Genomic DNA, 23,514 nt, shown 5'->3' with positions numbered 1-23,514 from the left:
ATTAATAAAAAACAGGAAGTGGGTTATATCTATGGTATAACCGCAAGGGTGACGTAGGACTATCGTTGATTTAGAGATCATTTGTTTGATGTTGAATCTGAATGAATGAATGAATATTTGGGGGACTTCGAAAACGAGAGCGTTACGTTGGGAGCACAAGGTTTTATGCATCCAATATTGGATACGAAAATATCCTACTGATGGGGAAGAATAATCTTCAGAAGCTATCCTGTTAATTGCGATTTATTGAAAAATCACAAAACCAAATGTATTTGGTCACAGTGTTACATGGATAGAAAACATTCAAATACACTTTTTCACATGAATGTAATTTTAAATTCCCAGAGGAACTGGCAGATTATTTTCAGTAACGATTAGATATTTCCTCATTGTCCTCGATACTGGAAGCCCACATATTTGGTCACAGTGTTACATGGATAGAAAACATTCAAATTCTTGAGTGGTAACGATTTGGAAGATTTCAGGAAGCTTGAAATAAAGACGACTAGTCTTGAGGAGTGAAACTAGTGAAGTGAACATTTAAACAAAATAACAAACTAGGTTGCTAGGGGTCTAAGGTTGGTAGTCGGTACAAATAAACATAGGGTTGCTTAGAATGGATGACTACACTTCAACACCCCCTCTCAAACAGTTTATCCTAGGTTTGACCGTAGAGCCTTGAAACGGGTAGACTCCAACGGCTTGGTAAATATATCCGCTATCTGATCTTCGGTCTTGATAGGTTCGATTTTCAGGGATCCAGACGCCACGTGATCACGGAGGAAGTGATGCTTGACGTCGATATGCTTGGTGCTCTTCATCTCCAAATTCTTCGCCATGCAGATGCAGCCCCTGTTATCTTCGTAGATGGTAACCGGTGCGCTAGCTTTCTGCAGATCCTCCAGAACTCCGTTCAGCCAAATCGCTTCAGTCGCCGCCAGACTCAGAGCTACATATTCTGCCTCGCTGGATGATGTTGCTACTGTCTGCTGCTTCTTTCTACACCAGGAGACGGGACATCCGAACACCTTGAACAGGTAACCGCTAACAGATTTCCTATCGGTGACATCGGAGGCCCAATCCGCATCCGCGTACCCGACCAATGGTACGCTCGGTTCCTCTCGCCGGAATAGTAGCGTCATACCTCTGGTTAATTGAATGTACCGGACCACGTACTTCTGTGCTTGCCAGTGTTGAGTCGTAGGGTTTTGCTGGAAACGACTCAGATATCCAACCGGAAAACATACGTCAGGTCGAACACACAGCATGAGATACATATGGGATCCCAATAGCTCGCGATATGGTTCGTCGGTGCGTTGGCCAGTCGGTTCCAGTGAGAGGCCTTTCTCCATCGGAACTCTGACCGGATTGCAAACTTGACCAGGCTTCGCTTGAACTCCATCCGGAACGGCCATGTAGATGGTTTCCTTCAAACTTCCATGCAGGAAAGCAGTCCGTACATCCATTTGATGAAAATGATACTTATGATGAACTCCGACGGCCAGAACAGCTCGGATTGTGGCCAGCCTTGCCACCGGTGCGTAGGTTTCCTCGAAATCTTGTTCCGGCTTTTGGAGATAGCCCTTCGCCACTAAACGTGCTTTGTAGCGAACGGGCCTACCATTGTCGTCCTCCTTCAGTCTGAAGACCCATTTCGATTTGAGGGGTTTCACGTCAGCCTGGCACGTCGTTCCTCTTCAGAGAGCCTAGTTCGCTTTTGACTGCACGTAACCAATCCTTGCTGTCATCTCGTCCAGCTATCTCATCATAGCTTTGTGGAGTATCTATGGAAAGTAGACCGCCAGAAGTTGCTCCGTAACCGGTAAAGTAATCAAATAACTTACCAGGGAGCGTGCGCTCCCGTTCGCTGCGCCTCACTTACGTTTGTCCGACACCGTTCTGCTGGGGAGTATAAGCGACCGTTGGCTCCACTTGAATGCCTTTGGATCTGTACCACGCCTTCTGTTCGTTGGAGCAGTACTCCCTTCCTTGATCTACGGTCAGTCTGGAAATCGCCTTGCCTGTCGCCGCTGTAGCCATTGCTTCGAACTCACGGAATTTCTCGAAAACTTGGGACTTCTTCTTCATCAGGTAGATAACCACGAAGTGCGTGTGTTATCGATAAAGGAAACAAAATATCGCGACCCGTCCCACGCCGGTGGATCAATAGGACCACAGACGTCCGAGTGGATTCGTTCCAACACCTGGGTTGCTCGCTGTCTAGTTCCGCTGAAAGGTTCGCGGCTCTGCTTACCTTGTATACAGGGATCGCAGAACCCAATGGCCTTTGGTTTCACGTTGATGCCATTCACCATGTTGTGCTGCACCAGTTTTGCCATCGCCTTTTCATTGAGATGGCCAAGTCGACGATGCCACAATCCGCTCGCCTCTGCATCGCACATGTTTGCTGCCGGTGGATCCACGTTGATTTCCAGCTCGTACAAACTGCCCTTCAAATGGGCTGTGGCAATCACTTGGTTCTCCTTCCGTAACACTGCTTGACGACCATCAAACAGCACCGAAATTCCAGCAATTGTCAGTCGTTTAACGGACATCAGGTTATCCCGTAGGTCGGGGATATACAGCACCTCGTTGATATTTACCCGAACACCTTTGTTGCTGCAGCCATCGATCACGCCCTTCGTTCTCGCCACGAGTGTTTCGCCGTCCTTGGCAACTTGAGTAACGATCGGCTCAGCCAGTCTTGAAGACGACGAAAATACCCTTCCGATTCAGGTTCTGCGTCACCAGAGACTTCTTAGCAAAGGAATTTTCGAGAGCTTGCCACATTTTTTTTCGCAGAAGTTTTATCTAGAACGATTTCCAGGAAGTCATCGCCAAGGAAACCGATCAACAGTGACTTAGCTTTTCTGTCCGTCTCGTCAAATTTCGTCTTCACCGCGGCCTCCGCAGTGTCCGCTGGGGGATCATCTGTCAACGTCTTGACCACTCCTTGCGCGTCCAGGAACATCCGTACCCGGAAACTCCAGTTGTGAAATCTTGGACCTCCGCTGAACTGGGGTATTCCGTGCACCGAATCCTTGCTTGAAGTACCCATAACCTCTTGAGTGGTAACAATTTGGAAGATTTCAGGAAGCTTGAAATAAAGACGACTAGTCTTGAGGAGTGAAACTAGTGAAGTGAACATTTAAACAAAATAACAAACTAGGTTGCTTGGGTTTCTCGATACTGGAAGCCCACCAGTGGTTAATGCGAACTCGATAACCATCTGTTAATAGCACTTCATTGAAACATATTTGGTCACAGTGTTACATGGATAGAAAACATTCAAATAAACTCTTTCATATGAATGTATTTTTAAATTCCCAGAGGAACTGGCAGATTATTTTCCGGATCTTTCTCGATGCTGAATGGCATCCAAACGGAAAGAATTCCGCGCGTGTATGTGTGTGTGTGTGTGTGTAGCGGCTGCTTCGAGATCTTCCCGGGGAACCGTTTGTGGCATCACTCTCCTCCTGATGGATTCCCTTCTGGCCTAAGGTGCACAAACAGGCTCTTGGTGACACCGTTCATCCGCGCTTTCATGATAAACGAAGAGCTTCACCACAACAGCGACAACATGCTCCAATCGCTGTTCAATTAGAACTGAGTGGATTTCCGAGCGGCGCTCGCTTATATACCGATTGGTGATTTCAATAGCCTGTTTTGAAAGCAATTTTAAGACTATTGAAACAAGTTTTTGGATCAGAAAGTAACAAGTATAGAATGCGTAGACATTTTATCTTTCGAATGAAGTGTTTATCATACCATTTCGTTCAGTTGTTTAGGAGCTATTAACGCTCAAAATCTCGGTCTCCGGCGTAACGCTTTCGTTTTCGAAACTTTGTTTTTACACCCCAGTATAGAAATGAAAGACGTAGTCCTACGTCAAAAGGTATTTTTATCGATATTATCGTGAATCACCAACAAGTCGTCAGAATTGGTGTTCTGGTGGTCTTTGAACCATCACTATTCTTTTGCAGCTGTTCTGACGAATTCGCATGTGGAATAAGATTGTTGGAGATTGCATGTGGATAAGATAAGATTGTACCAGTTGGAGAGAAAAGCCTTGGTTTTTATAATTAAAGTATCATTTCGTTTTATTCTATATATTCGGTATTCATCAAGCCATAACTTGAAGCGATCGAGTTGTTGCTATATAGTTGCTATATAGTACAAGATCATTCATTCAACCAGGATGAAGAAATCGCCGAAGTATTATAACCAGTGGATGATATAGTAATATCATGCCGAATCACCGGTCGCTTAACACATTTTCAAAACTTCAACCGTAATGTCCAGCTGCAATATGCATTTCCTATTATTTATTATGAAATAAAAAATGGATCATCTTCCGACGCTAAAGCAGTCCTACTCATCCATTCCGTTTTATATGCAACTAAATTTGCGAAAGTCGACATTCCGATTTTAGCCTCCTGTATTTTGTTGTGTTCGTCTCTTCCCGTAGATCAATATAGTATAGAGAAAAATCGGAAAATTCTCGGAAAATTCTCGGAAAATCCTGAAGGTATTCCATGCAACGGAGGAATGTTATTTCCAAATGCTTGAAGAATCTTGAACGAGAATTGTGTCTGAAAATAATTTTATATTATAAGGACGAATTTTTGTAGAAGTACTAGACAATTTATAGTAAAAGGAAATTATGAAGGTTCAAAGGGTAATCAATCAACGAAGAGTTCAGTGATTGGACTCACTAACGTTCACTTAGTAAGAAAACGTGGATGTTTGAAAGTATTCAAATAAAAAAATCCATTTTGGGCGAGACGAAGTTCGTCGGGTCAGCTAGTAATCAATAAAAATGAACGAACTACCTTTTTGTATCAATTAATGCTAGCGTTCAGATTTAGCTGATATTTTGGCAAGAAATGAAATTTCAGTATTATTGAGATAATTTAAACTTATTATTTATTATTTGTTTTCGGACGTTGTAAAACATTTTGTTGCATGAAAACTAAATTACGAATTATTCAAATAACAACATTCCATTTTATTGAGGCGCTGTGGAACTTCGAACTGCTTTCTCAACTGAATGAATTTCGATTTCCAACACTGAGCTTTCTGTCGCCACATTTCGTGCAATCTGTAATTAGAATATTCTGATTGTATCAATCAGAATTGTATCATACAAACAGAAAAACTACCTTTAATATTTAACACAACATTTTGGTGTTTTGACTTTTCCCCGGAACCCTTGTAAGGAATAAGCTTGTCGTCTCCACGAAAACCAACCCAGTGCATTTGTAAGGACGCATCCGAGAGGAAACGATGGAAACTTACGGGAGTATTTTTACTCGTACTCGGACAGTCTTTTACGAAACAACCCATTTTTTGTTCACACTGACCACTTTCTCGAGTAAAATTCTGCTTCGGACACAAACGTAAATAAACTGAAGCCGAATCATGAGAACGTTTGTTTCTTTGATCGGAGAAACTTGTGATAGATAGTATGAGGAGAAAAAAGTTGCAAGATATTTTTTGGAAAAAATACTTCATTTACTCCGCATGACCCAGGTCGTACCTATTGTTTCGAGGTATATTCCTATGAATGTGAATATATGAGGGTACTTTATTGTGCAACTGTTAAGGGAAATACATACATATAGATTGAAACTTTTCTTTATAAATCGTTGATTAGGTGATTAAACATTGGTCCCAATAACACACTGAGGCACTGAGAAAAGAGTCTCGATTGAATAATTTTAGAAATGTTGGTTCTATGTTTGTTGTTTTTCAAAATGGAAACATGTCTTCACATCTGACATCACTGATCATACCGAGAAAAAGTGACAGAAATTTTCCATTCTGTCAAATAAAATATTTCAATGAAACTCGTGTACTGGAATAGGATATCTTGCTCGTCTCGATAGTGACTAAAGCCGAAACCGAATTATTCGTCTCGCCTCGTTACGGCTTCAGTCACAGTGGTACAAATCGTATATAAGCGCATTTCAGCTGACAAAGCTGTCAGTAGGGTTCAAAACCTCATACACCTCAGCTGTTTTATTCTCGAGATGTTGACATCAAAAACTTTGCCACCTGGGACGCGGCTGACAAAAAACATGCAGACCAAGTTTACTAGGTCGAACTATTGTGGCTAATTGTAAATTAAGTATATTCAAAACACATCTAAAACAATTAAACCTGCAGAGGCAGGCATTTTTCTCTGAATTCGAATAGATGATTCGACGTAAATTATTCGTTCGCTTTCATTATTTGTTGCACAGTGTTCGTTCGATTAATGATCGATTCTTGTAGAAAGTATTCGATTGATGGATCATTCAAACGATTAGCGGACATCACTAGTCAGCATGTCAATCGAGAGGAAGCAAAACCCAAGAACAACACTTCGCATTACAACCATCAAAGCGCTGATTGAAAGTGCCAAATCCAGCGCCACGTTCTGTTCATTATCGACCATTTACAGCACCAACTTCAGTTCGTTGGTCCCGAGATCCCACCGAATGCAAGTAGGCGCTCAACACCCAAAAATCTCCCCGAAGTAGGCCAGACAAGGCCCTGTTTCGGGCAGCAATCAACAAGCAAACACAACACAAGTTAGCTGTCGTCTTCATCATGAATACAGAAGGCCGAAAAAGCGGCGCACATTGGCGCCGAAATCCGACAGGATAATAACAAAATCAACGCTGTGATCTATGCGCGCGTGTATTTCTGTGTTTGTGTGCCCCCTCTCTCCTTACAAATTGCCAGAATTGTCCGGGAGGCGGAAGGGAATTGATTTGACAATCGAGAATTTTCTGGTGGACTGCCTTTTAATGGGATTTCTGTTTTCTTTTTACTCGAGGAAGATTTTTTTTTTTTTTGCGACTAGGGAATGCGATGCTGACAGCGGAGGAAATAATTATCCGAGAAGCGAATGGACGGTCAATTTTATTAACATTGCCGCAGGATTCTTTGGAATAGCGCCGAAATGTGGAATAAAGGTTGTGGACTTCTGAACTGGTGTGGTTTTCCTCGTTCACTCGAAAGAGAAAAAAAAAACCGAATTGAATGGGCGTGAATCGAAGCTGTGTGTCTTCTTGTGGAATCTTTTTTTTAGGTTGGTATACAATGAATTGACAGCGCTTGTTGACCTTTTGTGACATCAAGGGGTTTTCCCCAAAACGAAATGTAGAAAGGAGCCATAGATTCCCCGGGAATATTGATTAGAAAAAGCAGTTGACTGGTCATGGTGAATTATTAGCAGTTGATAAATTTACAATACATATCCACATTCTGACCAACGATCAACGAAGCTGCTTAGAATATCCACCTTTTCCGTGTACACGATATACTTTCTTATGGTTTCTGGCCTATGAAATTGCTGTTTTGTGTCATACCTGATATTTTTACCTATTGGTTCAGCTCCAACATCAACATGTGGAAAACGTGTCTCGGTGAATATTTCATAAATTCTTTCTCATGTAGATAACCGCAGTCCTTCTGAACGCGTTGCATCTCCCACAAAAACCCTTTGATACCTTTAACCATTTAACCATGGTGATAGAACATTTATCCAAACGGAATTTGGCGAAGTTTCGGAACGAAAAACAAATTGTGGCAATCAGCTCGTAACGCGAAAATGAATCCCAAGCAGGAAACAGAATCAAAATGTCTCAATCTTAAAACTTATTGGCTTCTAGCATCCTATTATCAGCCAACCTTCATTTTATTTTGTTAGTATCAAATAATTTATTGTCACGAAGCAGCTTTATCCCGGATGAAAGTTACTGATTCGGATTCTCAGTTTCCTTGTTTCAAATTCCATATTCTGAATTTCGGCACCAAGATCACAAAAAATATTGCGTTGCATTTAGATTCCCGTTTTACATTTCCGATTACACAGCAAGATACTAGATACGGAAGCCGGATTCGAATTCGAATACCAGAAGCAAAATGTGGATTTAGGCTTCAGTCAAAGATTCCTAGATTGGGACTGTATGAGGTTTGATTCGGAACCCGAAAATCACTGTTCATTTTATAGCAGCGGTCGTAGTAGGCGTATCTGAAATCTTTTGACAGCAAATTGTTTGGAAAATCTTATCTTTCGATGGTAAGTTTTTCATTTTAGTCCGTTTTGTTTTGAAAAAGTTATGCAAGATTTAAACCGAGAGAATAAATTTAATTTTGAACATCCACAATAAAATACAGTGTGTTCAGGTATTAAAATCGCGAAATCGCTGAAAGTGGCTAAATCGACTGTGTATGATGTGCTGAATTGTTTCCATGAACGCGTCGCGTCGTAGTGAAACTTACGATCGGAAATTAAGGTTGAAGGTATTGAGAGCAATTGAGGTAAACCCGGGACTCTGGCGAAATACGAATGATGCGTGCTGATGTAATCAAACTTTGAAGCAATCAAATGTGGCCTACAGACCATAGAACAAATATTATTAAACACCGAAGGAGATGTCATATTCTTCACGGAATTCTGAATAACCTAATATCGGAATTTGTGCCGAAGAAAAGAAGACGAAGAAATTCAACCAGTAAATATCCTTTTTGACTTAACGCTCAAACAAAAAATTAAAGAATAGAAAACAAAAAGCACATAAAACATAAAAAAAAACAAAAGACGGCAAAGTATGCTAGGATATCATAATATTTTCCAAGAACTAAATTTTGCCATTAAAAGTGCACACAAAGGGTATAGTAGTATGATTGAAACTAAAGTCAAATCGTGCCCGAAAAAAAATCTTTAATTGCGCAAAGTCTCAGCTCAAAAGCAATAATTTCCCATCGCAGATGCATTTAGATGAAGATGTGAAGAATACCTCGAACGAAATTTGCAATCTCTTTGCAAATTTCTTTCAGAAAGTATATACCACATTTTCAGAAGAAAATCATGATCGGAACTACTTTTCATTTTTAGTGGAATATCCGAATGACCAGGACCAGGCTGAGAAACTCACCCAAATTTGTCAAATTTGCTCTGGAACTCTGCTCACAAACCTATCTGGGCGGAGACATGTTACAACCCGGATAATCAAGAAAACAAACACATCATTTCATTACACAGAATTTTATTATACACTTTACTTTCATACACAACAAAATAAACAAATACACTTCAAGAGACTTTACATACAATACGACAACAAAGTGCAGTCAGTCAGTCAGTAGTTATTAAACATGAATTCATATTGTCCTTTACCTTTTTCACACGGAACAATACTTTATAAAACAATATTTGTATCACACACTAGCAGTTCACAAAACACAAAGCAACAGCATGAAAAAACAACGTATAATTTCTTCAACATCATCGGGTAGCCAGTATACTCTACTATTCTGGAAATCTGCTCAAAAACCTTTGTGGGCGAAGACATCAATGGCCAAAAACTAGCTCATTGGCTTCAATTTGATATGTCGATCATCTGAATCGATTCAGTTATTGAATTGAAAAAGTTATGAATTTTTTGATGAAGGAATTTTGGAAAAAAAAATTTTTCGGACCACCCTAAAATGTAAATGGGCACCCAAATGAAAAAATAAAAAATACGAAACTAATATTTTGCGATAAGGAATAGAACTACAACTTTTCATGAAAACCACTGAGAACCATTATATCGATTTGGCATTGAATGGCTGTATATTGATAATGCAGCGAAATTAAGAAAGATAGAGGATGGGTGTCAAGGAAACAATTGTAGAGGACTTGAAGTTTATTATGGATTTTTTTGGGATAAACTTAATAATAACTACCTACAAACCACTAACTTTTATGTTTTTCACTTCCAAAATGTTATTGAAATCCACTAGCTCGGATGTTTCACAACTATATCCTGTACTAAATCTTCTCGAACGAAAATAGTGCTAGAAATAGTGCATACGAAATTATAACTCGAGCCAAATAACGGTTTCGAATGAAATGGAAATCCGTCGGAATATAGAATAGGGCTGTATATTAGAAGCGGCTTCTGCGATGGAATAACTGCCATTAAAAAAACAAGAAGTGGGTTATATCTATGGTATAACCGCAAGGGTGACGTAGGACTATCGTTGATTTAGAGATCATTTGTTTGAAGTTGAATCTAAATCCATTCTGAATGAATGAATAAATGAATATTTGGGGGACTTCGAAAACGAGAGCGTTACGTTGGAAGCTCAAGGTTTTATGCATCCAATATTGGATACAAAAAACCTTGTTCTGAAGAATAATCTTCAGAAGCCTTCCTGCTAACTGCACTTGATTGATAAATCACAAAACCAAATGTATGTGGTCGCAGTATTATATGGATATAAAACATTAAAATAAACTCGCATGAATGTATTTTTCAATTACCAGGGGAACTGGCAGATTATTTTTCAGCAACGATTAGATCTTTCCGGAATTTTCTCGATGCTGAATAGCATCCAAACGAAAATACTCCTTTCAGTTTGGCCTGCAAAAAACTTTTCTGAACTCTAATCCATCAAAATTGGAGCCCTGAAAAGGGCCGTTGATTATATGCTAAGCTAATATAGCACACTCTCCTTGGATTCGACGGGCCAGCTGAATGTCTTTGGGCTTGTTGTGACGCGTTTTGCGTGGATTGCACACAAATTGGTATCTTCGAATAGGCCTCTTGCAGCGTCATAACCGCGGAACTTTGGAAGCGCAAGTCGGTTTCGAAGTCCTGAGCAATTCCACGAACCAAATGCTGCAAAGGTAGCTTGCGGATCAGCAATTCGGTCGACTTCTGACGAATTTCACGCAAAGTTCCCGGTCGGCCTTTGCTTTCGTTCATTTCTTACTCTACTCTCGCACCGTGAGCACTCGTTTCATCGGGACTAAGCAGACAGCTCGTTAATCTTTCGGTGGTAAGGCACCACGAAAGCAGCTCGGATAAGCGCACCAGCCGCAGGAAGCGCGAATAAGCCACATCGCTATCGACCGGGAACTTTGCGTGAAATTCGTTGCTATCAGAAGTCGACCGAATTGCTGATCCGCAAGCTACCTTTGCAGCATTTGGATCGTGGAATTGCTCAGGACTTCAAAACCGACTTGCGCTTCCAAAGTTCCGCGGTTATGACACTGGAGGAGGCCTATTCGAAGATACCAATTTGAGTGCTATCCATGCAAAACGCGTCACATCATGCCCAAGGCCATCTAGCTGGCCCATCGTATCCGAGGAGAGCGTGCTATATTAGCTTAGCATATAATCAACTGTCCTTTTCAGGGCTCCAAATTTGATGGTTTAGAGTTCAGAAAAGTTTTTACAGGCCGAGCTGAAAGGAGCATTTAGCGAAAATCGTGGTGTCGATGATAATTCGATACCGATAGGTGCCATGGATATGGATTTCATAATGAAGAATATGAAATATATGACATGATGTAGTGAATATATCCCCATATCGAAGAAATCTTTTTGATGAAACTGCATTATAAAATTATTTGTGTACGAATGCCGCAATCGATAGTGTTCTCTAATTTGCGCTGGTTAATTTCCTCGGAGGACTCGATTCCTCCTTTGAGCATCAATAATCTCTTTCTGGCAAAACGAAGTGGTATGAATCACATTTTTCGAAAGATAAAATGAAGATGTTTTCTGCCAATTTCCTTCAACCTCCAAACATCTCTTTCTCCCGTTTGTCGTTATTGCGTTCGCTAATCCTTTCTCACAACACCCATTTCTCGTTTGAGAAATTGTCGAGTAAACATCGTTTGCCAGTGCGCGTAGAGCGGGAATTCCTTAAGATTCATTGCACCTCTAATAAATTGCCGAAAGCCCTGGTCTTCCTTTGATCGCACTTGATTGAAAAATCCAAAACGAAATGTATTTGGTCACAGCATTATATGAGTAGGAAGCAAATAATCGCTAGAAAATTACATGATTTTCGCGATGTGAAACATTATCCGTTTTTCATGTTATGCATCCAATATTGGATACGAAACTTTTCTACTGATGGGGAAAAATAATATTCAGAAGCTTTCCTGTTAATTGAGATTGATTGAAAAATCACAAAACCAAATGTATTTGGTTGCAGTGTTGTATGCATAGAAAACATTAAAATAAACTCTTTCGCATGAATGTATTTTTCAATTCCCAGGGGAACTGGTAGATTATTTTTCAGCAACGATTATAACAACGAGGGTTCCGCGCCTGTATGTGTGTGTGGCGGCTGCTCCGATGTTTCAACCGGAACCGTGGTATCACTCTTCTCCTGATGGATTCACTTCTGGCCTTAGGTGCACAAACAGGCTCTTGGTGACACCGTTCATCCGCGCTTTCATGATAAACAAAGAGCTTCACCACAACAGCGACAACATGCTCCAATCGCTGTTCAATTAGAACTGAGTGGATTTCCGAGCGGCGCTCGCTTATATACCGATTGGGGATTTCAATAGCCTGTTTTGAAAGCAATTTTAAGACTATTGAAACAAGTTTTTGGATCAGAAAGTAACAAGTATAGAATGCGTAGACATTTTATCTGTCGAATGAAGTGTTTATCATACCATTTCGTTCAGTTGTTTAGGAGCTATTAACGCTCAAAATCTCGGTCTCCGGCGTAACGCTTTCGTTTTCGAAACTTTGATTTTACATCCCGGTATAGAAATGAAAGACGTAGTCCTACGTCAAAAAACAATCAAGCCACAATCCATGCAGACCTGAGAGAGAGGTGCCAGCTGAATGACAGATAGTTTGTTTTCTTCTTATTCTCTTTACGCTTTCTCATCAAGAAAATTCAAATAGGACAATTTCAACCAAGCAAGTTGTTGTCATTCATTTATGAGAAATGTGTTCAAACTTGACGTGAATCTTTGTTTGTGAGTACATTTATGCTTTTTTAACCCCGCTTTGATTTTTGACTTAGGAATACGTTTAACAGGAATATATGGGTGGTAAAACGATAATTTGAACACTGATCATGTAGGAAATAATAAAAGATGTACCAGGTCAGCCCACATCATGGCTTCCAGACGGTGGAGATCTTGTGTGGATTTATGGGTGTTTTGGGCTCATTTGTGACTTTTCCCGATCGTTCATTCAGTTATCGCAAATTATTTCATTGTTTCCGAGTTAGAAGTCAAGCTGGACGCGAAGAAGGCATTTTGCAGCGGCGAGAGGTTTTTTTCTTCGATTGAAAACAAAAGGTGAACATTCGTTTCACTGCGGTTGCCAAAACCAAACGGTTCGGGTAGGATAACTGTTGCCGTTCCCCGAAAGGTGGTGTATAAGCAAATTTGTGTTTTTTATTTAACTAATTTTATATTCAATGAGTTCAGTGTTTCAGGGTTGCTCTAGGCACCAAACAATCAACATGCTAATGTTGAGGCCGAGAGTTAATTCGGAAGTTTTATTATTCCACTGCTTTGATAATGGTTTGCGCATTTAGTTTATCTATATTACATTTGCGCTGTATATAAATATGAATAATAAGCCAAACAATGGATTACGTATTTAGAGCTTGTTTTTCGATAGTGGAATAACTTGACCTAAATTCGAACAAATGAAAATAAAACAATAAAGGGTGTTCGGATCAAAAAGTGGTCAACTTAAATTCGCCGTATTTTTTCTAATCATTCATATAAAAAACCTGATCACCCCTCATTTTGTAGGTGTGTGTGTGTAGAATGATGCCTCTATTTGGATTTTGACATTAGATCTTTAGTTATCAAAATGGCGTCAAAGCAAGAGGAGTGACGAATCAAAATTTTGTACATGCGTCGTGAAAATCCAAACTACACGCACGCAGAAATAGCAAAATCGTTGAATGTGGCCAAATCACCAAAGTAATAAAAGTGTTCAGGGAACGTTTGTCGACAACTAGAAAGCCTGGATCTGGGGGAAATCGAAAGCCGGGAGCCGCAGTGACGAACAGAAGAGTGGCTAGCGCTTTCAAGCGCAACCCCAACCTCTCCGTTCGAGATATCGCAAATAAGTTGGGAATATCGTCTACAACCGTGCATGAAGCTAAAAAACGATCCGGACTAACGACTTATAAGAAGGTAGTGACTCCAAATCACAACGATAAGCAAAACCTTGCGGCAAAAACAAGATCTCGAAGCTGTATACGACATTGTTGACAAAGTTTGATAGCGTGGTAATGGACGACGAAACCTACGTCAAGGCAGACTTTAGACAGCTTCCTGGACAAGAGTATTATACAGCAACCGGAAGGGGAAAGGTGGCAGACATTTTCAAGCATATCAAACTATCAAAGTTGCAACTATATCGCAAACTATATCGTTGCAATCGGGACCATCAACCAGGAAATTTACGTGAAAGAGTGTCTTCAAAAGCGTTTGCTGCCTTTCCTGAAGAAACATGACTTGCGTGTGCTGTTTTGGTCGGATTTGGCATCCTTCCATTATGGAAAAAAGGCCATGGAGTGGTATGCCGCTAACAAGATGCAGGTTGTGCCCAAGGATAGGAACCCTCCCAACACACCAGAACTTCGCCCAATCGAAAAATATTGGGCGATAGTTAAGCAGAACCTTAAGAAGACCCAAAAAACTGTTAGCATCGAGAAGCGGTTCAAAGCAAACTGGCGATCTGCGGCGAAGAAAGTGGATAAGGTGACTGTACAAAATGTGATGGCAGGCGTCAAACGGAAGGCTCGCCAATTTAGACTAGGTCGACCGGAATCTTAACTGAGTATTTTTTTCCGTCTTTTATACATATTGAACTTCAAAAAGAAAGATACTTTGATTTTTTTAATAAACAAATAATCGATTTACACGCAATTTAGTTTGACCACTTTTTGATCCGAACACCCTTTATTTATATTTTTGACAACCTTCGGCGTAGTCCTACGTCCCTCCGTTTATGTCCCCGGCATTACCCATCTTTTCGTGTTTTGATTGATTAGTTTCGATTAATGTTTGCCTTTTGCGATCCGGTGTAATTTTATGATTCGGTACAACAAAGATGAGATGCCAGGTGAGTTTATGTGGCGAGAGCAAAAAATCTCACCCCAATATTTAATTTCACTAGTTCCAGATTGATTTATAGCTGCAAGCTCAGTGAATCGATTTTTGCAATGTGGGCGATGATTGGATATTCTCCGATGCAATGTGAATATTCAGCGTATGTGGAATACATAAAATAAGTGCTAATCCCCCCATCAAAAAAAATCAACATTGATTTCTCCAAGGTGCGTTTTGAGGAAAGTTTTTGTTGTGTCCGATGGAAAAAATACTAGGTTGACTAAAAAGAATGCAGAACCAACTGTGTCTGCATTTTTAATAGGTAGTGATCACGATTCGGATTGAATTGACCGATAGTGAAGGTGAATCAATCAGTCTGTCAAAACTAAAAGGGTCAAGAGTCTTTCTCCCCTTTGTGTCATTCTTTGTGTGGACACCGACTGGACAACATCGTTGCTGGACGGGCTGGACGGCGAGGGATCGAGTGCCTTTCTCAAGGCAAGAGGGCGGAGGTGGTAGCGCTGGAGTAGAATAGAGTAGAGTTTTCAAGGGGCCTTTCTCAAGGCTAGAGACGAATGAACTGCAAAAGTTTAAAGTCTCTATAATACAATACCTTCCTTCCTTCCTTTGTGTGTGATATAAGTAGTTTCGCCATATCAATTTTGAGCAGTGATAACGTGATCCATCCGCTGTACAATTATAATTGAGTAGATTTTCGAGCTGGCACCTGCTTATATACAGACTTTTGTGATTTCAATAGCTTGCTTACAAATCAATTTTTTGGGCTATTGAAACAAGTTTTTGGATCAATAAGTAACAAACATATAACGCGTAGAAATTTTATCTTTCGAATGAAGCGGTTATCACACCATTTCTTTCAACCGGTATTAATGCTCAAAATCCTGTTCTTTCAATGTAACGCTCTCGTTCTCGAAGCTTTAAACTTACACCTCAGTATAGAAATGAAAAATGTAGTCCGACGTCAGAATTATTTTCACATAAAATGTCTTGCAAAAAAATGTCATGTTAAAATTTTCTACATATTTCAATACTTCCCCTTGGTTCACCGTGACTGGTTCGCGTTGACATAAGGGTTATCACAACAAACGCGAGCTGGCTCCTCTCTCTCAGATGCAGACTAGTTAACACTGTTAGCGGTACCATTGGAGGTGTGCCGTATCGATTCTTCCGGCAAGCGACAGTCATTGCAGAGATGAACATCGCGTAACAACGTTGTAACAATTTCCTGCCATTCTCGTTCCCTCCACTCCATCATACCGCAATGTATGAGTGCCGATGAACGATTGGACCCAAGCGAGCATTGATTCAGAAAAAAATGCGAAATGAAAGCGGAAGAGAATGAAATAAAGGAAGTTAATGGTGAAATTAAATGTCACTCGAATCGTCGCTCAGCCAGAGAAGCGATGCCTTCGGTTATGCCTCCTGTTTCAAGAGCAATTCCACACCCAGCAATATTCGGAAAGTACTCGGCAGCAGTACGAATGAATTATGCACATAATTGAATTTTATGCCATATTTATCGTCGATCTGCGAGAGCGGCTCCCCTTGCCTGTCAATTGCAGAACAATCGTTTTATTGCACTGCTACATGGATTGTTCGTTCTTCGGTGTAGATGAGTTTGGAGTTTGATCATAGTAAGCCGAAATATTTCATAAATACGTCAGTCAGCACAGACACTTTCACGCAGATGTATTGCGAGAAGCTGAAAATTCAATGTGTTGCGTTCATTTTTGAACAGACAACCTAAGTGAAAGTGTTATTTCAAAACAGTGAAGTGCTTCCTTAAGGAAAGACGCAAATTGAGAAGCGTATAGTGCTCGTAAAGGAACACGAGACCACCAACACGACTCATACGTGCCACAAACGTAGCGTGGTGGAGCGCATATTCAGTCGCAGTTTGGTGTAAATAACGTGCCACTCCCTTACAATGTCTGATTCACACAGTTTTGCGCGATATATTTAGTTACTAACACAATCACCCGACCAGTACAGCCATACAGTATCAAACCCACGGCGCTATATGATTGTTCACCAACACAACTACCACAACCGGCATGACCAGCACGAGAAACTGTGGTTCAGCCACAGCGTCACGCGAGTCGTGTCTCACGAGCGCTCCACAATCTCGCGTCATCTGGCCAATTTGCGCCGTTCTATCTGTTTTCATTAGCCACAAAAACAGGCGCTATATCGCGGCAAGTTACTCGCGCTATACGCGTCTCAACTTGCGCCTGGCCTAACGCATAACTCGCGTCGCGTCGCTCGATTGATAAGGTTTGTTCGAACTGGGTGGAACCCAACTGTTCCTCTGAAATGCGCGGAGTAAATTAATTGGGTGGAAGATTTCCGCCCGAAATTTGTTTCTAATTAGTTCCAGCGGGGAATAATTCGGGCGCACAAATAGAGCAAAAAAAAACACAAGAAATGAAATATTGCCCCGCTGTCGGAGGTAGCGTCAATCCGGAAGAAGATTTGCAATCTGAAGACGGAAAAGTAATTATGAGAGTGAAAATGTGATGAGGGGGCGGGGGGAAGGAAATACGTCCCAATTAATCCGTCTAAATGTAGTCAAACATCTGCCCACATCACTCGAGTGAATGTTATCCCACTGTGATTTGTTTTTATTTATCGGAGACTTTTACTTCTCACAGTTCGTAGGGGATAGTGGTCCTGAACAGAACCGTCTTTGGATCTCAGAAATGGCGCTACATAGCAAATTTTCGAGAGTGTCAAAGGGAATATGCCTGCTCTGTGAATGAGCGATCTTAGATCGATTTTCAGAAAATCGATCTTTTCCATATTGATTTTTTAACGTGGGACTACGTCTAACCGGAATATATGGAGGGTAAAATGAAAACCTAAACACAGAACATGCAGGAAAAAATGAAAGATTTCGAATGCTTATAGCTCGAACATTTCGTACTGGATAGGAGAGATGTTTGCATCACTTGATAGGGAATATTTCTACGCATCTATCGCAACTAACAAAATGTTGTTTTTCATTAGATAAACAATTGAATAACTGTAAAATATTAGGCGTTATCTAAACGCCCTAACTGCATCGTTTTGATTGGCCCGATTTACGGTTTCCCTAACACAACCATCAAAACCAAGCAGCCTTGGGGAAATCGGCATTGCAAATACATGAAAGTAGGGGGACTTTTGTTCTCATCGAAAAATGTTCCCTAACACAGACTTTAAAACCAAGCAGCGAAATCGGCATTTCAAGCACACGAAAGAGCCTAGAGGCGAGTGAACTGAAAAGTTTAAACCCTCTTAAAGCCAAAAAGAAGAAAAAGAACACACGAAAGTAGGGGGAGCTTTTGTTCCCACCGAAATGTGTTCCCTAATAGAGATTTCTAAACCAAGGTGCCTGGAGAAATCGGTATTTCAAATTCATGCAAGTCGGGGGTATTTTTGTTCCGACTGGAATGTGTTTTCCTAACACAGACTTCAAATCCATGAAGCGTGGGGAAATCGGCATTGCGAATTCATACAAATCGGGGGTATTTTTGTTCCGATTGAAATGTGTTTCCCTAACACAGACTTCAAAACCGAGGTTTCTGGGGAAATCGGCTCTGCAAATAAATGCAAACTGCGAGTACTTTTGTCCTCGCTTGCCTTTGTGCAGAGTGGAATATGTCTGTCCTAACATGATCTTCTAAACTTAGGAACCTGGGAAAATCGTGCAGCCACTAGAAGCGAATGAACTTCCCAGTTTCAAGCAAATTCGAGATTCGAGAAGTATGTACACTTTTGGGATGTAAACTTCAGAGGGAAATGTGAAATAAAATAATCGTTTGATAATTTTTTTTTGTCTTTATTGGAAAGATTTTCAGCCTTAGGCTGGTTCATCAAACGTTTGATAATTCTTCCGTACATATATTTTGTTCTAGTCATCATACCAAACGTAAAAGGTCCGTCATTAAATTTACTTGTAACGAAGAACAATCAATCACAATAAATGAATTGACTTTACACGGCATTTGTTCATTTTTTTCACTCACAGAGCAAATATATTGAACTCAATTGAATTTGGAAACTGTTTCATTCAATCAAGAATTTAATCAATACAAACGAATGATTGCTAAGCTAAGGTAGTTCCACGTCAACCTTGCGGTTATATCATAGATATAACCCACTCATTTTTATTTTAAATCACATCAGGGTGCATAATTTGTGGCTAGGAATGATTGTTAACATACAAAAATTTTATGTTTCGAAAAACCATAAAAAATCGATGTTTCACAAACTTTGTCAGAAATAGTTTTATCATCTTGAACTAATTTTTTTGAATTTTCTACATGACTTCTATTTTATATGAAAAAAATTAAAAAATTACATATTTCAGATATTGCAAATTTAAGTTTTTTTCGTAAATAAAAAAAGAGTACTATTTTTTGTCAGTGTATATTTTTTTCACGTTTTAACATCAATTGTTCGGATTGTAGGGAATACACTACCGTTTTGTAGCAGCAAATTTCAGCAGCTCAAATTGCAAATTTAATTTAGTTTCAACACATTGCTCAATTACAAATTTTATCATAATTACTACTTACAAAGATAGTTTCTCCGCTTTACCTCCTACAACGAGTGCTCCAATTATTTAGTTTCAAAACACTAGCCTGCATATAACTTGAATTAATATTCACAGAAGTGGTTCGTATGTGACTTCGACATACCAGATAACTATTGGCAGTTTAATTTGAATTGTTATCCTATAATTGGCCCTTGCCTTCCGGTATAACCTTAGAGGCGAATGAACTGCAAAGTTTAAAGCCTCTTAAAAACAAAGAAAGAAAGAAGGTATAACCTACATTTAAAAGGATCATATTCGGACAACTTATCGACGCAATTCTTACTGTATTCCTCTTACCGTGCAATTAATTAAATGGCACCAATTCTACCACTTCCAGTGCTACTGCTATTAATATTGCAGAAACGCACAAATTTTCAATATTTATTTTACAACTTTCCAAACTTCCAATCTAATCACTTCGATTCGTTTTGTTTTTGTTTTGGTTCTGTTCATCTCCTATCTACTCTATTCTTCCTACCTATCAATGATGTCAATTCCCACTACACCGGCTTTTGCCCCAAACAATGTGGCCAGATCAGTGGGTTTCTTTACATCAATACTCTACAACTTTTTCATTTCACTATTTTTTTTTCGGTACGACTAATAGTTTTTGACACATAAATTATCAAAGATTTCTTTTACTAAAATCCATACGCCCTTTTCAAAAGTTACGCTTGAGTCAAAAAATTCCCAATTGCTGTGGAAAATTCATATTTCCTCCAACCCAAACAGAATACAAACTTTTATTCGAATCAAAAATACTCCTGTTTTGACATTTGTCGATTTCAATGCGAATTGCTCTATTATGATATGTGTTTTTAAAAGGAAAAACGAACTTTAAAGTGTAAATTATGAATGAAAATTAACTTTTCCGATTTAAATTAGTATTCTATGTGAATGCAAATCACAATTCGGAAAGTGAGAGAGTGGAGATAGTAGAGAGAAGAGAGAGTAGAGAGTAGAGAGTAGAGAGTAGAGAGTAGAGAGTAGAGAGTAGAGAGAGTAGAGATAGTAGAGAGAAGAGAGAGTAGAGAGTAGAGAGTAGAGAGTAGAGAGTAGAGAGAGTAGAGATAGTAGAGAGAAGAGAGAGTAGAGAGTAGAGAGTAGAGAGTAGAGAGTAGAGAGTAGAGAGTAGAGAGTAGAGAGAGTAGAGATAGTAGAGAGAAGAGAGAGTAGAGAGTAGGGTAGAGAGTAGAGAGTAGAGAGTAGAGAGTAGAGAGTAGAGAGTAGAGAGTAGAGAGTAGAGAGTAGAGAGTAGAGGGTAGAGAGAGTAGAGATAGTAGAGAGTATATAGAGTAGAAACTAGAGAGAGTAGAGAGTAGAGAGTAGAGAGTAGAGAGTAGAGAGTAGAGAGTAGAGAGAGTAGAGATAGTAGAGAGAAGAGAGAGTAGAGAGTAGAGAGTAGAGAGTAGAGAGTAGAGAGTAGAGAGTAGAGAGAGTAGAGATAGTAGAGAGAAGAGAGAGTAGAGAGTAGAGAGTAGAGAGTAGAGAGTAGAGAGTAGAGAGTAGAGAGTAGAGAGTAGAGAGAGTAGAGATAGTAGAGAGTATATAGAGTAGAAACTAGAGAGAGTAGAGAGTAGAGAGTAGAGAGTAGAGAGTAGAGAGTAGAGAGTAGAGAGAGAAGAGAGAGTAGAGAGTAGAGAGTAGAGAGTAGAGAGTAGAGAGTAGAGAGTAGAGAGTAGAGAGTAGAGAGTAGAGAGTAGAGAGAGTAGAGATAGTAGAGAGAAGAGAGAGTAGAGAGTAGAGAGTAGAGAGTAGAGAGTAGAGAGTAGAGAGTAGAGAGTAGAGAGAGTAGAGATAGTAGAGAGAAGAGAGAGTAGAGAGTAGAGAGTAGAGAGTAGAGAGTAGAGAGTAGAGAGTAGAGAGTAGAGAGTAGAGAGAGTAGAGATAGTAGAGAGTATATAGAGTAGAAACTAGAGAGAGTAGAGAGTAGAGAGTAGAGAGTAGAGAGTAGAGAGAAGAGAGTAGAGAAAGTAGAGATAGTAGAGAGAGTAGAGAGTAAAAAGAGTAAATAGTATGGAGAGTAGAAAGTGGAAAGAGAAGAGTAGAGAGAGTAGAGAGATAGTAGAGAGTAGAGATGCTCTATTATGATATGTGTTTTTAAAAGGAAAAACGAACTTTAAAGTGTAAATTATGAATGAAAATTAACTTTTCCGATTTAAATTAGTATTCTATGTGAATGCAAATCACAATTCGGAAAGTGGTGAGAAAATCGTATACGAAAATAGCATTTGAAATTGATTTTATATTATAACTAGCTGATCCGACGAACTTCGTCCCGCCCAAAATAGATTTTTTGATTTGAATACTTCCAAACATCCATGTTTTATTACTAAGTGAACGTTAGTGAGCCCAATCACTGAACTCTTCATTGATTGATTACCCTTTGACTCTTTACAATTTCCTTTTACTATAAATTGTCTAGTACTTCTACAAAAATTCGTCCTTATAATATAAAATTATTTTTAGACACAATTCTCGTTTGAGATTCTTCAAGCATTTGGAAATAACATGTTTCTCCGTTGCGTGGAATACATGTTTGATACAGCGAATATTACAAAATAAAGACAGCTCAAATCGAACCATTCCTTCCTCTGGTTTAGGGCACACCAACACATTTGGCCTTCAGTTTTTGTTTATACAGATAGAAGATATGGAAATGCGTTATTCCGTCTGAAAATCCATTTCCACTTACGAACAAAGATCAATTTCGATGGAGCAAATATCGAATCGACTAACAACGCTTATTATGATGTAATTTTCGAACATGTGGAAATACAATTTTCCGAATTTTCCGACCTTCCTTCAGGATTTTCCGATTTTTCTCTCCACTACATTGATCTACGGGAAGAGACGAATACAATATAATACAGGAGGCTAAAATCGGACCATACCTTCTTCGGGTTTTCCGCTTACCAACAGATTTTGCCGTACATTTTTATTTATATAGATTATAAGTTTTAGTACGGATACCGGAAAATTTAGAGGAAATAGGTTAAGTTAGTGTCAGAACTTCTTGCTTCAAGTAATTGAATAACGCCAAGCAGGAATTTTCATTCAAATCTTAGCAATTCAATATGGCCTTAGAGCCTCCTAATCTGATGGAGAATAGTTTTGATTCCAAACTCGAATGTCACCACCAGTCCTCGCGGATACTTTCGTAGTCCCGGGTTGATGGCGATATTGACCGTGTTAGGTGGCATTGATTGAGGTTAGAACAGATGTCGAAAGCCTAGCCTAGTCACGATGTTGAAGACAATTATTGTCAATAATTTTGATCGTGTATGGTGCCCAAGAGGAATACCACTATTGAACATGTTGATAAAAGTCAAGGGAGCCCACACATCTTCACGTACATCTTACTATAAATAAAATCGCTAAAAAATAAAGCGCGGTCGTCGTGAACAGTCAAAAACGGTCGTAAATGGTCGTATTCTTGACGTAAACACAAACAGAGTGAGAGAGTGAGCAGTGAGCAGAGAGTAGAAAGTAGAGAGAGTAGAGAGTAGAGAGTAGAGAGAGTAGAGAGTAGAGAGTAGAGAGATTAGAGAGTGTAGAGAGTGTGGAGAGTAGAGAGAGTAGAGAGTAGAAAAAGTAGAGAGAGTAGAGAGTAGAGAGTAGAGAGTATAGAGAGTAGAAAGTAGAGAGAGTAGAGAGTATAGAGAGTAGAAAGTAGAGAGAGTAGAGAGTAGAGAGTAGAGAGTAGAGAGTAGAGAGAGTAGAGATAGTAGAGAGAAGAGAGAGTAGAGAGTAGAGAGTAGAGAGAGTGGAGATAGTAGAGAGAAGAGAGAGTAGAGAGTAGAGAGTAGAGAGTAGAGAGTAGAGAGTAGAGAGTAGAGAGAGTAGAGATAGTAGAGAGAAGAGAGAGTAGAGAGTAGAGAGTAGAGAGTAGAGAGTAGAGAGAGTAGAGATAGTAGAGAGAAGAGAGAGTAGAGAGTAGAGAGTAGAGAGTAGAGAGTAGAGAGTAGAGAGTAGAGAGAGTAGAGATAGTAGAGAGAAGAGAGAGTAGAGAGTAGAGAGTAGAGAGTAGAGAGTAGAGAGT

At 39.7% G+C, this 23,514-nt stretch overlaps 1 protein-coding gene across 4 annotated transcripts in view; it reads left to right on the top strand.

Annotated features, from left to right (window-relative positions):
• LOC129766294 (cubilin) overlaps positions 1-23,514 on the top strand; it is a 174,907-nt gene that overhangs the window by 59,970 nt on the left and 91,423 nt on the right. The window lies entirely within an intron of this gene.

Source organism: Toxorhynchites rutilus, chromosome 1 (genome assembly GCF_029784135.1).
Source record: "Toxorhynchites rutilus septentrionalis strain SRP chromosome 1, ASM2978413v1, whole genome shotgun sequence".
Lineage (NCBI taxonomy): Eukaryota > Metazoa > Arthropoda > Insecta > Diptera > Culicidae > Toxorhynchites > Toxorhynchites rutilus.
This window is presented reverse-complemented; position numbering and strand designations above follow the sequence as displayed.